This window comes from Alligator sinensis, unplaced genomic scaffold (genome assembly GCF_000455745.1).
Source record: "Alligator sinensis unplaced genomic scaffold, ASM45574v1 scaffold1066_1, whole genome shotgun sequence".
Lineage (NCBI taxonomy): Eukaryota > Metazoa > Chordata > Crocodylia > Alligatoridae > Alligator > Alligator sinensis.
In genome coordinates this window covers 589,782-606,271 of record NW_005842854.1, presented here as the reverse complement: position 1 = coordinate 606,271, position 16,490 = coordinate 589,782, and the positions used below count along the sequence as shown (strand labels likewise).

The 16,490-nt window shown below is 39.4% G+C and overlaps 1 long non-coding RNA gene across 2 annotated transcripts in view; it reads right to left on the bottom strand.

Moving 5' to 3' along the window:
- Positions 1–10,376, bottom strand: part of LOC102376152 — a 30,368-nt gene extending 19,992 nt beyond the window's left edge. The window contains exon 1 of one of the 2 annotated variants that reach the window (XR_325154.1): positions 10,313–10,376. This is a non-coding gene — a long non-coding RNA (uncharacterized LOC102376152). Of the gene's footprint in view, positions 1–4,443; positions 4,515–10,312 lie in introns of those variants that run through there. The other variant, XR_325155.1, reaches the window with a different exon arrangement.
- Positions 10,377–16,490: the final 6,114 nt, after the last annotated feature.

Sequence of the window (16,490 nt, the reverse complement as noted above, 5' to 3'; positions counted from 1 at the left end):
TAGGGAAAGTTATTTTGTTGCCTCTTTTCTGCTTGTTCACTTGCACAAGTCTTTGTAAAATGCCTCTGATGCCCACCTACCAGTTGACAGATATAACAGCAACTCAATTTCAACATGAAAAGTCATTAAAATGTTTACTTGATGTGAACAAATTGAAAAAGAAGGATCAAAATAGTGTCTCCTGAGTTAATAAACTGCCTTAAGCAATTTCAACCATCCATATTCTGACAGTGTTGCTAAGCTTTTAGGTACACTAAACTTGATCTGAGCCTTCAAGAGGCTGAGAATTCTAATAATTCCTGACCAGCCAAATATCCTACCTGTAATTATTACATCTGGTGAGTGAACCTTGTGGAATACTGGGTTTTGTGAGCATTGCAAATTTTTAGTTGGGTTTGCAACACTAGTATGAGTTTATTAGGACTTTTGTTCCTGTGACTTCAATCATGTTTCCCTCTCAAAAATGTTCATTTTAAAAACAAATATGTTTTTATGCTAATATATTAAAACCCATGTTTGATCTTACAAGGTAGGCTTGGAGAAATATGGGCCTTATATATGTATCTCATTTTCAATAAGAATGTATCCCTTCTCTACATTTTTCCCCTAAATCCTTTTGATTTCCCCCACTGTTTTCTCTCTTATCTACATTTTTTGCCTAATTTATCCATTCCTCATGGCCTCTTTCTGCTTCTTTTTATTGGGTATCTCCTAAGTAAAATATAAAGCTGAGAACATTTGCATTTTAGCTGAACTTTTGAACTATGTTCAGGTGGGTTAGAAATTAGGCAAATTGAATTCACCCTTTTTTAATTAAAAGTACCGGAGTGTATTTTTTTTAACTGAAGGCAGATGTTAAAATCCCTTTTACAAGGAAAGCCAGAAACTTAAAGGAATAACAGAAGAGTCTCTAACCATATACACACAGGAGCTCTCAGTATTTGGCAGTGCTGTGTTAACAATGCTAACACTTACAATAATGTAGAAATAATTTTAAGAATACTGTTTAAAAATGATGGGTAGTAGACAAGGGTAGTTTATTGAAACACATAAGGTATTTTAAATGCAATACACTGGGCATGTCCACACATGCACTTTAATGGGCAGTAGCCTATTTTACTGCACATTAAAACATCATGTGAAAAACCACGTGATTATGCTAATGAGCAGCAAAATAGGCTATTGTGAATTAAGCAACATTTAAATACCACGTGCATTCATTACTGTGCATTAAGGCAGCCTAATGTGCATTTCTGTAGTACTTCACATTGGGGGTACTAAATTTAATGTACTTTAGGAAAAGTGCCTTAATGCACATGTAGATGTGCCCCACAGATGTACAATGACGTGATCAGATATAAGAAATTCAGAGTATATTCACCTTTCTTAAAAGTTTTAACTATAAATCAAGAAAATGCCACCTGCCAATTCTTAGTTTAATTTGCTACAAATAGATTATCCCCAGAGTCTGAATAGATTGTTCATGTATTGAGACATAGTAGAAACCAGGTCCTTGAGAAAAGTGTGGTAGGGCACCTTTGGTGCCTGCCACTTTAAGGGCTATAATAAACAACAGAGCAGCCTGCAAGAGGCTACACTCCCAATCAGGAGTCACATGGCCAGTAGGAGGCTGCCTGATTGGGAAGTGGGACCAGTTGCCAGATACAAGAGCAAGCTTTGAGCAGTAGGGCCAAAAGCTTGTTGCAAGCAGCCTGAGGGGGAATAGTGCCCAACTGGAGCTGCTGCTCACATAACAACTTGGAGTACAGGACAGGAACCATAGGGATGGCAGGAGGTTCCTGGTCCTAAGGCATGACCTAAAACTATGCCCTACTATGGTAGGATGGGGTGGTGGGGCTGCTTGTGGCAGGATGGTCTCCAGGAAATGCCACACCAGTTGCCTCCCTAGTGAAAGGCAAGTATGGGGTACCTTATAGCCCCAACACCCACAACCTGGTGGGTAACCCCAGAGTAGGGACAGAAACGGGTCCAGGTATTATCATCAGGCCTGGGACCCAAGGGACATAAGGCCCTGAGGGCCTAGTGAGGGTGAGGAGGAGTGGCCCCAGTGAGGGGGCATAATGATAAGTAGTAGGCCACACAGCATACAATCTATATGGGGACCTGAAGGACTGTTAAGAGAGGGCATAGAGTAGAGTCTGCATAGGTGAGCCCAAAGGGCTACACGGGGATGTGTAGAGTAGGGTCTAAGCAGGGCCTGAAGGACTACGCATAGACAGGTCCCAGTAGTTTGATAAGTGAGCCTCAATGAAGGGCCTGGGTTTAGGCCCCAGTGAAGGGGCATGAGTGGAGGCCCCAATGAGTGGGCATAACGGCCATGGTAAGTCTATGGATGCCTGAGGCCAAATTTGGGCCAGAGGCTGAGTGATATGGCTCAGCAAGGTAGCCAGGGGAAGTTTGATTTTGGATGCTATTTGCAAGGCATGGGACATGGTATAGGGAAGGCTGGAGCTGTGTATAATACCATGGGCATCAGGACATAAAATGGGAAGCCTCTCGCATTATTACATCTTTCTTTTCTACATCAAGCCAAGGCAGACAAGACAGGGCAGACTGCCCTAGACAGGTAGGCAGCCCAACATTGTGGGTGGCCTCATGATGGCCCCCTGTCACAGAAAACCTTACGAAATGCCTACAAATAATGCAGAGAATGACATTGCCACAACACCAACATTCCATGTACATCACAAAGACCACATCTGATTTCTGCTACAACAAATAAACCTCTGTAAACCTCCTGAAAACTTAAAGACAAATGTTTTGAAAGAGCCAATGTCTCAGCAGTGTTTTGTAAAAAAAGCCAGAGATTAAATTACTTCAGCTTTTTGAAAGATGAGTTCCCAAACTCATCTGCTTGGCTACATTCTTAAACTTACCGTTTACATATTATTTTTTGCATCAAAGATTAACTTAAACTAAATTTCAAAAGAGTATAATTTCATCTGTAGAAAACTAATTGTGATAGGGTAACAAATCCTGGGACTGAAATGTAAAGGGGTATGTTCTATACCTGATGCAAAAGCTCTGGGCTCCACTTAAAGTACTGTCAGTATTGTCTACAACCTGACCAATTATTATTACTGGGGGGTATGAACAGCTCTTCTCCCTGAATACAACTTTTCCAGACGGGGCACAATCACTGTGAACTGAAGAGTTAGAAACCAGGACTGGGAGCCTGTCCTGGCCCTTGGATGTAGCAATGAACATACTTGTACTAGCAATATACAAGCTTAGTAGTATAAACCAAAATTATGATGCTTTGAGTCGTATTTTCAGAAACAGATAAATTAGTGCACGTAAAATATGTGTATGAAATAGCAAACAGGTAACTGAACACACAAAATTTGTCTTTACATTTTTTCCCAGGAGCATAAAATTTTGTATGTCCATTTTTAATATATATATGTATCATGTATGTTCCTTTTTTCTTCATTTGGGAATAATAACTAGAACTGGGGATGGGGAGTCTGAAGACCTGGGATTTTTTCCTGACTACCATGGATTCACTGTGTGATCTTGGGCATATCATTCAATGAAATGGGGATAATAACAGTAATAATAGATAAGTAGTAATTTTATTGTACCATAAGAAAAATTCCCTATGATTAACAATGAAAAATTGTTATTTTGAAGGATTTTTTTATGGGAGTTCTAAAAGCATAATATTACAAACAGACCAAAATTTGCCCATTAGACAAAAATACTGCCTTTTAGAGTTTTTAGTAGAAAATATATGGTTGTACATATCCCAAACATTTTACTTTACTGGCAGCTTGTTTGCTGACATACAATTTATACTCTAAGGTTTTACAGAACAAAGCTTGTCAGAGGTTGTGATTAAACCCCTCTTCCTAGGGTTTGTTATTTTTTTGTGTTGCTTTATATTGTTTCAAATAATTCTGAAGAGACCGCCTACAGTTTCAACAAAGCTTTCACAATTGAAGTGAATAAACTGCCATTCACCAGGTAGTCTCACATCTCATTGCAAATTTAGTGTACCCATCAGGCTCATAGGGCACCTATACATGTGCTCTGACGTGCTAATTAGATCTTCAGCTGATTAATCAAGTCTGCAGGAGCATGCTCATTAGCATGTTTCAGCAGCCTTGATGTCATGTACTTAGTGTCCCCATACTTCAAAATGGCAGTGGGAACACTTTAAAGCTCATCAAATGCTGATGAATACACGAGATGCTGTGGGCACTTTAATTAGAGCAGCTCCCAAGAGCCACTCTAATTAAAGTGCCTCCCCACCAACCGATGCCCATAATGAAATATGAGTTTAACAGAATACACTGCACTATGGAAATATACCTAGAGCCAAAGGAGAGGCAGGAATGAAGATCAATATATATGAATTACAATCTCATTCTTAAATGCACATTTGGGAATGTTTTTGATATGTGTCTAACATGAACTCACCAAGAATTAGAGACCGGGTCATTGAGACAGCAAGAAGGTGGAATGAACTCAAGCAGCACTTTACACTTCTCTTTCTTCTATTGGAAAAAAAGTATAATAAACTGAGTCTCATAAGCTGAAAGTTTTTTTCCTTTAATTTATTTTGGGACCCTATCACATAACATGAAAGGAAATCAAAAACATTTGGTTGCCTATAACAAGAGGAAAGCACTCTTAATGGCTTCCATGCTTCTGAAACATATTTGATGTAGTAATATCAGAGAGCAGGGAGAGACTAAAATTGAAGTCTGTGCAATTTGTACTTGTGTGGGTGAATCAAAGTGCAGTGACTCAAAATTCAAACATTTAAGATTCAACCTTTTAAGAAAAAAAGAAAGGGCTAAGGATCTTCAGAGTAAGGTGGTCATTGCAAATATTGCTTATGTTGTCAACTAAACCTGGAATGAGAAGGCTGGTGATGCTTATAATACCACTATATCTCTGGTTAATCTCATGACATGACTGTCTATGGAAAAAAATGTTCCCTGAATTATAATTAATGCCTCTGAAAAAATATTTGCACCTGGTGGAAAACTGCCAGAAAGTTAATGTATGATGTACAAAACATCTCCAGAGGATGACAAGGTTTTGGCAGACATTTCAATATAACAAGTTCCAAGCCTGCAAAGTAAAACAATATATTTCTTTCTTAGGGGCAATGCCTGCTATGTTTTAAAAAGTGCCTACTGTGGTCTCTATAAGATAAAGAACCACTGAGCTTTAGGATGGAAGGGGTAATTCTTCTGCATTATGTGGCCATAGCCTTACCTTCAAGTGCAATATCGAAGGGATCTGGTACAAGGAGGGTAGTGTAATCAATTTGGAAATATAGCAATTGAAAAGAATAAGCACCACAGTTAAAGACACTATACAACACAAAAAATGTATATGCTTGAGAGAAACTTCAACTAAATAAGGAGAAAGAAAGATCTTAAGGATTTTGCCCTGTGTAAAGAAAAAGGGGGAAAAAAGAGGAAATAGAATAGATGGCTCAAAAATTCAGGAAGCAAAGCACCAACAAAATTAAATTGCATCACAAGTTAAGAAGCTAACCAAACATTCTGAAACATTCAAACATACAGATAAAAGCAAAGTCTCTGAAATTAAATATATTTGCTTTTCATGTTAAACTCCTCTAGCACAATTACAAAAATACTATTGCTTAAGCATATATGTTATCTCAAGAACCAGGCTGGTCTCTGGTATTCTTTTATGTCTAGTCATATTTACCATGCAACTTCTAGTATCTTCATGAATCCAATTATTGTCTTAATGTTTAAAAAACCGTAGCTGGCCATACCAAAACAATTGAAAAATCCATCTCACTTTCAAATACTTTACATCATGTAAGGGTCTACAAATAAATTGTCATTTTCAATGCTGTTAAATGGATGTTGGCTAAAGGCTTAAAGTGTTGGCAGCCAGTTGGAGATCGCCGAATTATATGGGACCCATTCAGTCTAAACTGTCTTAAAGGCTGATCTGAAAGAAATGTATAAAATACACCTGGGAGCTCTTACATGAAAGGATGTGATACAAAATCATTTTCCTCTTTAATGGAGCCTATTCCTTTGTGAGCTATTACTTTATAGAGGTTTAATTATATCTGCAGGTAGCTTTCAAAAATGAATGCCTACAGCTAACATTCATTACTTGTTGTTACATGGGGGTCTTATACAGCAGATGAAATCTTTTGTTTGGTGTTCATATCAAAGGGATTCACTAAAAGAGCATTGTCTGGAGAAACTGGCGTGTAGTAAATGTGTTCTTCTGAACTATTATGTTAGGTATTTATACTACTTGGCTTCTACATGTGTGTGAAATCTTTGGTATGTTTTTTCTACTGACTTCAACAATATATGTTATGAGTTTCAGCTAATTACAAATTAATTGAAATGTCAAATTATAAATGTGCATGTGATGATGCTAACTGAAGCAAGTCAAAGCCACTTTTAGCAACAGCATAAATTGCTCACTAAAGCTGATTTTTTCCCTAGTCTTCCAGCACAGATAAGTATTATCTGTTCTACTGAAATTCTGCTTTGAAACCATCACAAAAGCACTTACACTTCCCCAATTCATATGTATGTTATTGGCCATATCCTCCACTTAAAGTGTTGTGAATACATTTAAGTCAAGTGAGCTAAGATGACATACCTCAGCTGAAGATCTGCTCCATCTGTGGCTCTGCAGCAACATAAAGTATTAATTTAGGCCTCCCATCCTTCACTGCCGACAGTAATATTGAGACAAACTTTCACTGCATAAAGCACACACAGGGGTTTCCTGTGTTATCCTCCAAAGTTGGATTCAAGCCCTGGCACTAAATTTAGATTAGGTGTCTCATATTTTATTTATTTACTGTTTCCTCATTTATTAATACAATAAGCCATCTTCATTTATATTGACCCCCCATTGCCAAAGCAAAACAAAGACCTTTTAGACATCCTATTTCCTGTTACAGCAATTGCACCTTCATTGTATGATTTCCTCTGTTTGCATAAAATGATGAACTATGTGCACACATCAAGTAAAAGATTCAAGCAAGTCTCTTTTACTCTGTTCACTCACTAATTTGTCATTTGGTATTGAGGATCTAAAGCACTATGAGATAAACAAATTACATTAAGCATTAGAAATAGGATCACTCAAGGCCAGAACTGCTTATGGTGACCAATTTTAAAGTCTTTATTCTCAGCTCCTTTACTAACTGTAGAAGTGAGACGACAGTATGGAGGTTAAACTGTTTTCATTTTTACCCGTCCAATGGCTTCCATCCACAAAATGTCAACACTTTTGACAAATATAATAAATTAAGACTCATCTTTTCTGAAGAGGTAGTTCTTATAGTTGCAGCTGTGTAAAGGAAAGACAAACCTTTCTCCTTTCCAAAACAGTAGCGTTTTAATAATTTCTTTCAGTTAGAGAACGTGACCTGCTTTTAGCCATGTTGGCCTTCTTAAGACTGGTTTCTGTTATCATTGACTCCAAAGCAGGGTGACCATACATGCTGTTTTTGCTGGGACAGTCCCTTTTTGAAATGGGGCTGTTTTCCCTTCCCCTTACCCACTGTGCGCACGCACACACATGCAGTCCTTGCTCTCCAGCACATTCAGTTGAGACCAGAATGCAGATGCAGCTGAGCATGACACAGAGCAGAGCATCTACTTTGAAAATAAGGACATGCGGTCACCCTACTGACAATATTAGCACTCTTAACCAGTTTCTTCTGGAAAAAAAAAATCAGCTGATCCGTTAACAGTTACTGATACAACGTTATTGTAACTGATATAACGATCTAGTTCATTAAAGGAGATGTTCAGCATGGAGAGTGTTTGGTCCTGCTCTCTGAATTAAGCCAATTTACTTTAAGAAAGTTTAGAAAGCCAAATGGGCTTTTGCAAAGCCCATCCTAAACAGCATATGCACAGGTGGTTACCTTTTCAGCATTTAATTCAGCAACTGTTATTAAAGGTGGAGTAGAACTAAGCCTGTCTCCCACCATAAAATGGAACCATTTACAACAATGATTGTCAGAAATGGCTAGATCTGAACTGAGGGTGAACGTGATTTAGCTACCAGTGTAAGCCAGATAAAAATCACATTCAGCTACCATTAAACCCACTGTCAGCCATTGGACATTTAACAGTGTTGAAAGGAGATTAAGGATGTAAGCAGATCACCTTTGCGCCACCACAAATATTTTTATGGAGGCACAAAGGCCAAGCAAACAAACATCAATGACCCTGGTCATTCCGCAAATGCCCAGCATTGCAAAAAACTGTTGTCACTATTTTGCAGCTGATACCTGTTTGCTTTAGGCCAATAGAGTTCGGGCAGCCCAGAGTTGATCTGCAGCCACTCAGGGCAGGCACCACTGTAGAACAGCTCTGGGGAATCCAAATGGGGAAACCCAGCAGGTGCTTGCAGGGCTTCCAGGGCCTGATCCTGTGGGCCCTGGAAATGGGAATTCCTGGGGTGTGGAGAACTGGGCCATTCCCATTTCCAGGGCCTACAGGATCAGGCCCTAGAAGCCCTGCAAGCACCTGCTGGGTTTCCCCATTTGGATTCTCCAGGCACACTCCAGTACAGTCTGTGGGTGATTTCTTGTTAGGAAAATTCAAGCTGAAGTTGGTTTTTTTTAACTTTTTTCATTTAGGTTAGCTTCTCTGAGGTTGGTGATAGAACATCCAGATTAAAGTGTTCTGATACAGGCTTTTGTGTTTTTCTGAAATTGATGTTGAATTAGTGTCCATTCATTTTTTATGTAAGGATTGCCCCATTTGGCCAATATAGATAGCACACAGACACCATAAGCAGATGATGGCACATGTGACACTGGTGAAGGAGGAGCAGCTGAAGGAACCCCGAATGTTATACTCTATGTTGTTTGGTGCAGTGATGGTGGGATCTGTGTTGATGAGAGGTTACAGCTGGCCTCTAGGTCTATAGAAAGACTTTTTGGCATTTCAGTTCATGGAAAATGGATTATCAATTGCCTTAGACTTTTTTAATTTTCCAGCATAGGTGCTCCCATTCATACTTTTGGCAACAAAATAAACAGGTGTACTGCAGTGGCTGTTGAATAAGAATACTTAACAGTATTCTACTAAGTTCTATCAAAATAATCCCTTCCTAATTTGTCAAGGCAAGACATACCTATGGTCAATCTTTCACCTTTGCAAAAGTAAAAGAAATCCTTACAAAAAAATATAGTACTTTCCTTTTTTTTGCTCAGGATATGTCTCTAATTTTCTCTTTGTCTCTGGTTAAATATACATCAGAAAAACTGAAAAAACTCTCATCTTTATTCCCAAACATCCCAACAAGGAGGTGTTCTTGTCAATTATTGGTTAATACAACATTTAGCACACTTAGTTTCAGCCATGAGTTCAAAGTGCAAATATCTTAGATTTAGCTATTGGCTTAAGTTCTGCACAACCCCCATTAACTGCAACACAGATTTTAAAACAGAAATACTGATATGGCTACTCCTCTCACTTCCACTAATTTCATATCAAGTGTCACAGCACGGGGTCCTGCAGGAGGGCTGTGATCTCCTCAAGGCCCCCTTCGTGTGCCAAGTTGGCCCAAGGGCACTTTCAAATTCTTGCCCACCACGTCTTTGGTGTTCAAATATATTAGGGAGGCTGCCTTCATGTCTTCTCGGACACAGTTTAGATGTGTTCCAAGCCCCGTCGGCTCCTGGACTCCTTTGTGGGCCCCGTTCTATAGTGGGTGTTTTGGGGCACCCTAGCCTTATGGGCTACACGTGGCTCCAACCACCCCTTTACCACGCCCCAAGCCTCACAGATGGAATAGATGTTGTTCTGTCCGGGTCCTGTTATAATTTGGCTCCCTTGTCCTCTCTGGGCCCTGCATGGCCCTGTCTGGCTTTGTGCCCCCTCTAGCACTCGGGCCCTCCGTGGCCCTGGTCTCACTTGGTGCCTTCTCTGGTGCTCATCTATACCACCCTCTCTCTGGGGCTCCTCCACAATGCTGCCCCCTTCTCTGGGGCTCCTCCAGACCCACACTGGGGCTTCTCATCCATGCCCCTCTCTCTAGGGCCTCTCAACTGTACACTTTCTGGGGCTGGGGTCAGTGCACCCCAACTGCTGCACCCTCACTGGTGCTGGGGTCCCCACACTGCTGTGGGTCCCCTATGAGGCCTCCTCCAACCCCTAGTAGCCTCACCCAAACCACCAATATTAAACAGTAAACAAAACACAAGCCCTTCAGCTATAACAAAAACTGAAGCCACCCAGCTATAACCACATTACTCCAAACACCCCGTGGATGCTCCATCCTTTACCCAACCCTGGAGCTGTACCTGTGGTCAGGCCTCTCCCCTCAGCTTTGCTCAGGGGGAACTCCTTCCCCCCTGGCTGCTGGTAGGGAACTGCCCTCTGGCCTCAGCCCCTAGGGTTTATAAAGGAGCCAGGTCCTGCCCCTTCTGGTCAGCTGACCTCCCCTGGTTGCCCTGGCAACCTGCAGCTGGGCTCATCACTCACTGCTAGGGCTTCTTCCCTAGCAGTTTTTTCCTTCTTAGGAGCAGGGCACCTAGGTGCTCTGCGACACCAAGATAACCTCACTCATCAGTGAAGTTAGTGCAGATTTCCGTTGCAATGAGAGCATACTCAAGGCATAATGACTTCAGTGAAGTGGCATTCTGGTAGCTCAGCAGCCTGGATTGAGCAGCTCCAACAGCCTTATTCAATCCATTGGCCATATGTTTGACAGCCCTGAGCCAATCCATTATTCTACTTTCTGAGCAAGTCTTTTAACTGCTAGCCTATTACATGAAAGGTAAGCAGAAGTAACTTCTCAGCTACATTTTAAAAAGGATGCACCCTTGTCACTCTGGCACCTACCCTCAAAAAATTACTCAGGTCTGTAGACTGCAGGGGGTGGAGGTGCTTAATATAATGGCCTGATTCAGATGCCTAAACTCCAAAGATGGCTGGAAGATCAAATCTCTGTCCTTTGTGTTTCCTACTTGCTACTTCTAGGTAGCTCCATGTTTCACATGTAGGATTTTATGGAGTGCCCTTTCAAAGACTCCTAACTCTCCTCATGAATTGCATAAGGAAATTAAATTACTAACTCCATTTTTTTGGATCATCTACCTGTGGCTAGACATCTATTAGACATCCTTTATGCAAGAGTTCTTAGTGAAGGCAGAATAAACTCTTTGCTTTCCAAGTCATGAAACAGCCTAGGCTCAAACTCTAGCCACTAAATGTGATTAATGGAACTAAGTTTTCATTTCTTTTTGAGAATTCTAAATTGTAAGGAAATGGTTGTGGGGCCTCATGTACTACAAGTCTTGATAAGTCTGAAGTTATGATGTGTAAGAACTTGTGATAGCAGATAGTAATGTCCTAACTTCTATTTTAGAACAGAATTCTACATTCTGTACTTCAGTAGCATAAATTTGTCAGTCACACACAAAGGTTTGCTGTTCTGGAAACGTATAAATTCATAAAAGCCAAACTTGCTTTAGAGTAAAATGACATACATTTATTCATGTTTAAATATTTTTAGTAGTAGCTAATCATAAATATGCTACACAGCATTTTTGAGGATCGATATCTTTTATTGGGCCAACTGTATAGTTGGAAAGAATTATAGACAAGCTTTCAAGCACAAAGTACTCGTTTTCAGATACCTTCAGATTCTACAAATTTGACTGTCAGGTACCTGAAGAAGAGTATGTTATGTTTGAAAGCTGCTCTAAATTCTCTTTCAACCATTCAGCTGGCCCAATAAAGGTATTACCTTCAAAAATATCCTTGACTCTTGCATATTTCCTGGTCCATCATCACTCCAACATTATCTACACAGAACTTGTCATTTGATAAATGAATGTTTCCGGACAATAATTAATATTTTTAAGTAATAGTCCTGACCTACAAAATTCTCTGAAAATTTGACCAGTTCCAGGTCAGCAAAACTTTTTCACTGCTTCTAGCACACATCTGCTTTTTATCATCCTAACAGATACTTTGAAACGAAACAAGATTGCAAAACTTTCAAGAAGGCTGCACTGCAGACCAAAGATACCACATTTATATCCAATGATGCACTAATTAAGCACCATTTTAAGACTGGTTAAGTCTGTTGAAGAAGAATAAAGACATTTTTCCACTTCTAGACTATCAGGAGCCAACAGGAGTCACCTGTTGGGAGCATTCTTGGTGCATAATTTGGACTTATTTTATATTAAAATGTGCCATAAAATTCCTTAGACATATTTTAGTAGATGACAACAACTAAGCAATGTCTAAGCAACTAAGACATTTCTATAAATACATGAATAAGGGGAAAAATTCCATTTAATTTTAATTGAGAAATTCCAAAAATGAGAAGATAACTTATCTAACTCAGCATGTCTTGTTCAGCTTCTGAAATTGGCAAATATATTTTAGGTTTGCTTTCAAATAGGGAGACAGCCCTGAGATAGTCAGTCCACATGTGCAGAACACTTCAACCAAGTGAAAGTGAACATTTCAATCAAAATAAAATGGACTTTCTTTTGTATCATGGAGCTCTGTTTAATACCAAACAACTCTTGCAGTTACCCATTTTCTCCCAGGTGTGGCATGTGCCCAAAGCAAGCTTCCTCCTTTTTTCAGAAGGAGACAAAAGTTTCTAGAAGGTGGTTTCAGATATTCTCTTATAATCATCTGAAATGCTGTACAGAATTAAACATATAATGTCACCAGAAACAGTTTACTTTTAGATATGGACATTCGGCAGAAGTGGTTTTTGATTCAGCAAATGCCTTTGTCTGGCTGGACATTTTCCATTCTATGCAGTTACTTGCATTTGCAAATATGTCTGTCTAGTGGAAGTTCCTCAAGGGCAAGCAAGATAGTACATCCTGCCTGTCCATGGGTAAAATTTCCTTCTAACTACACAACTGAGAAATGAGGAAGTAGGAAAAGCCTCACAAACATGGGAAAGTGGGACACAGTATTTTCCTCCTGAGTTCTGGAGGGTATTTTCCACCCATCTCTAAAAAAATATACCCCCTCAGTTCATTTGACCATAACTGGAGGAGGGGAGAAAAGAATATACAAGAAATGATGAAAAAGAGGAAACACCACTCACATTCATCTTCCTTGAAAAAACAGCAACTGGGAACAGTAGATTGCTCTTCTTCTAAGCTACTGCCTCTTCTTTTATCCTTCTCACCACTGCTGTCAGTGGTCCATTTAAAGAAAGCTAAAGAACAGGCCAGCAGGCTTCAGCCAAGATCTGAACCCCATTGCGATTCCTAGGATTTCATTCATCTCTCAGCAAGGTCCATTGTTTCATCACCTTCATATCTCTCAGGCTTTATGAAGTGACAGGCTGACAAAACCTTGTCCTTCATACTTTTAACTGAGACTGTGTCTTGTTCTTTTGGTTAATGATCTGCTGAGCCTACATAGTGTATTAGGCTAGGGAGAGATGTTACACATAAACTGGTTTAAGTGATCAGAAACTGGTTTTAGCCTGTAACAGAACAGAAGTTCAGTGCACATAAAATGGCTGAAACTGGTTTAAGATAAGCCTGGTTGAATGTAGTATCAGACTTAATTGGTTTGGGTCAAACCGGTTTATGAAACTTCTGTCCCAGACCCCTTCCTGGTTCAAGTTAAATGAGAGTCCCCCAGCATCCTGGGCTAGGCTAGGCTGTTTGCTCCAGACATCAGGGCTGGCCCTGCCCCTCTGCTCCCTAACTAGTGCAGTGAGGCATGGCTGGCTCACTGGCCCTCCCAGGCAAACCCTGGTTGGAGTCTGGGGCCAGGGAGAGTGGTTTAACTACCCTTCCCCTGAGTATGGAGGTACCCTGCAGGGTTACTTACTGCTGGCTGCGACTGTGGACTATAAATCCCAGAGCCACCTGGAAGCAGGAAGAGGAAGTGAACAACCTTGAGAGTCCTGCTCCTGTGATTGTGGACTGCAAATCCAAGAGACCTCAAGGGCAGCATGAAGAGTAAGCAAACACACCTCCTATGCTGTGTTTATAGTTTTCAGTTTGTAGTTTTTTCAGAGAAAGAACTAGTCAATCTTTTATTAATTCAATGGTACTATCTCCGTTCCCCCCTCCCCCCAGAACATGGTCTGGGGCCTGGCCACACCCCCTCTACTCCAGCATGGGGTGTGGGAAGTCTTTGGAGGTCTTTTTCTGTTCCCTCCTCTTTGGCAATGCCTGGCAGGTGTGCTATAGTGCCATCCTCCACCCCTGGCTTCTGGTTTGAACCACTGCAGGTATGTGGCTGAATTTCCTGAATCAAAAGTGAATGTGTGTTTATTTGCTAATCTGTTCAATCTCTGCAGCTTAGACTAACCTGCAAAGACTGAATCAATTCAGCCTCAGTCTTTTTGAGTGTCTGTACTTAGCCCTAGACTAGCCTGGTTAACGCCCCTGCCAGGTTAAGGCTCTGCCCTGCCATCCAGAACAATCAACCCATGTTACAGCTGGGTCAGACACCTGAGGCACTATTGAGCAAGGCTTAAATTCATGCCCCTGCTGCCATAAGTGACAAGATATCTTACTGTTAAGATACCTGCTAAAATATGTCAGTTAAGTTACATTAACTGCTTTCTGTTTGCCCCTGTACCTCATCTTTTGCTTGTACTAGTGTATAACAGAAGTAAATAAAGTGAATTTAAAGCAGTGCAAAATCAGGGTGAAAGTGGAAGCAGGACCATGCTGTTTTTCACTTCATGCAAGCATTTCCAGGTTCTCAGTGTAATGTGCAACAACCATGAAAAATATATACCTTTAAACCAACAGTGATGCCACAGAATTCATTTTATTATGCTTATTTCCTAGATTTATTTTTATACCTTAGGGAAAGTTTGTAGATAATCATCATTCTACAAATTATTTCATTCCATTCTGCATTTCTCTTTCCAACACTGACACAGCCATACATAATTTAATATCCTGACTGGGAATATCTACTTTCGAGATATTTCTCAGTCCCAGCAGTTTCTTAAATTGTGTCCAATTCATTTTTGATGGTTTAATTTTAATTAAGTGTATCCAACCCTATCAACCTATTCCAAATAGTGCCACTGGAAATAAACGGAGTCATTAATTCAATGCAGATAAATATCAGTTCATTCAATTAACATACCCTGATTGTGTCAGGGTATCTTAGTGATTGCACTAAAAATGGCAGAAGAATACAATAAATACTTCATTTTTCCTGCATTTATATAATTTTTTCCTCCAGTAGTCTTAAAATGCATTAACAAATTAATCTTCACAGCTCCAATGTAAGGCAGAAATAATATGGTTTCTCTAAGGGAAGCCTTTCTTAGTGTAGCCCTAATTCATTTTAAATAAAATTTTTCTATCATCATTCATAAAACAAAGGTAAAATATAACACTTGTATAATATTTGAAGAGAATTATCATGGAATATCATTTTATGGTTTGTTGTTGAGGATGCTGCCAGCTCTGTATGGAATTCCTTCTAACACAACACAGATGAACATAAAAGATGGAAGGAAACATGTAGGAAGCAGTGTTCCCCATCGAACAGGTCACATCAGAAGTAAGTCAGTCTCACTAAAATGAAACCAAATGAAAATATGAGGAATTTTCTTGTAATCAGCTTTTTCCTTTTCTTTTCTTTCATTTCTATTTACACAGTCAGGGTGGAATTACTTTGTGGTTACCTACCACAGTCTCTTCTTTTCAAATCAGGCAAGATGTGTTATTTGCTGCATACAAATTTTCATTGCTAGCCATCAGTGTTGCAGTTTAACTCATTGAAATCCAATAAAATTCAGCTTCCTGAATTCTCATCAAGGGCCCTTTTTTCAAATGAAACATACAAGTAAAAAAATTGGAAGTGGAAAGTTAAAACTTGTTGCCAAACCAAAAAAATAATAATGAATTATTATTTGATAAAATTGGTTCAGATCAAGCCAACATATTTTTTTTTCTTTTTGTGAAACCAAAAATATGAAAAAAAGTCATCCTGGATTTTGTTTTGTTTTATTTTCATTTTGTTTCATTGTTATTTACCTATTTAACATTTTTCTTTTCTCTTAAGCCAATTTGTAAATGAAGATTTGAAACAAAACTTCATTAAGAGTTTTTATCCCCCTTCAAAAATATCAAAACAAAACATTTTGGCATTTCTAGTATGAAACATTTGATTTTGAAATACTAAAACAAAATACTTAACCATTGTTGAACTCTGCTTAATGAATAAAATGCATTCGGGGTCCCAAATTCAGAATTCAAGACAGCACTTAAACAAGTAAGGCATGTTATCTTTTTTAAAAGTAGATGCTCAGTGATTAGCTCATGTCAGAAATCCCTCCAAAATGGATAGCTTTACATGTAGGATATAAAATAGGAGGGGTTTCTGGGTTTTTCCTAAATTTATTTTTTGGTTTTGACCAATTTTTTGTTTTAACCCCAATATCCCAAATTTAGAAAACAAGAAGTTTCATAGTTGGTAGGGTCGGAAGGGACCTGAGCAGATCATCAAGTC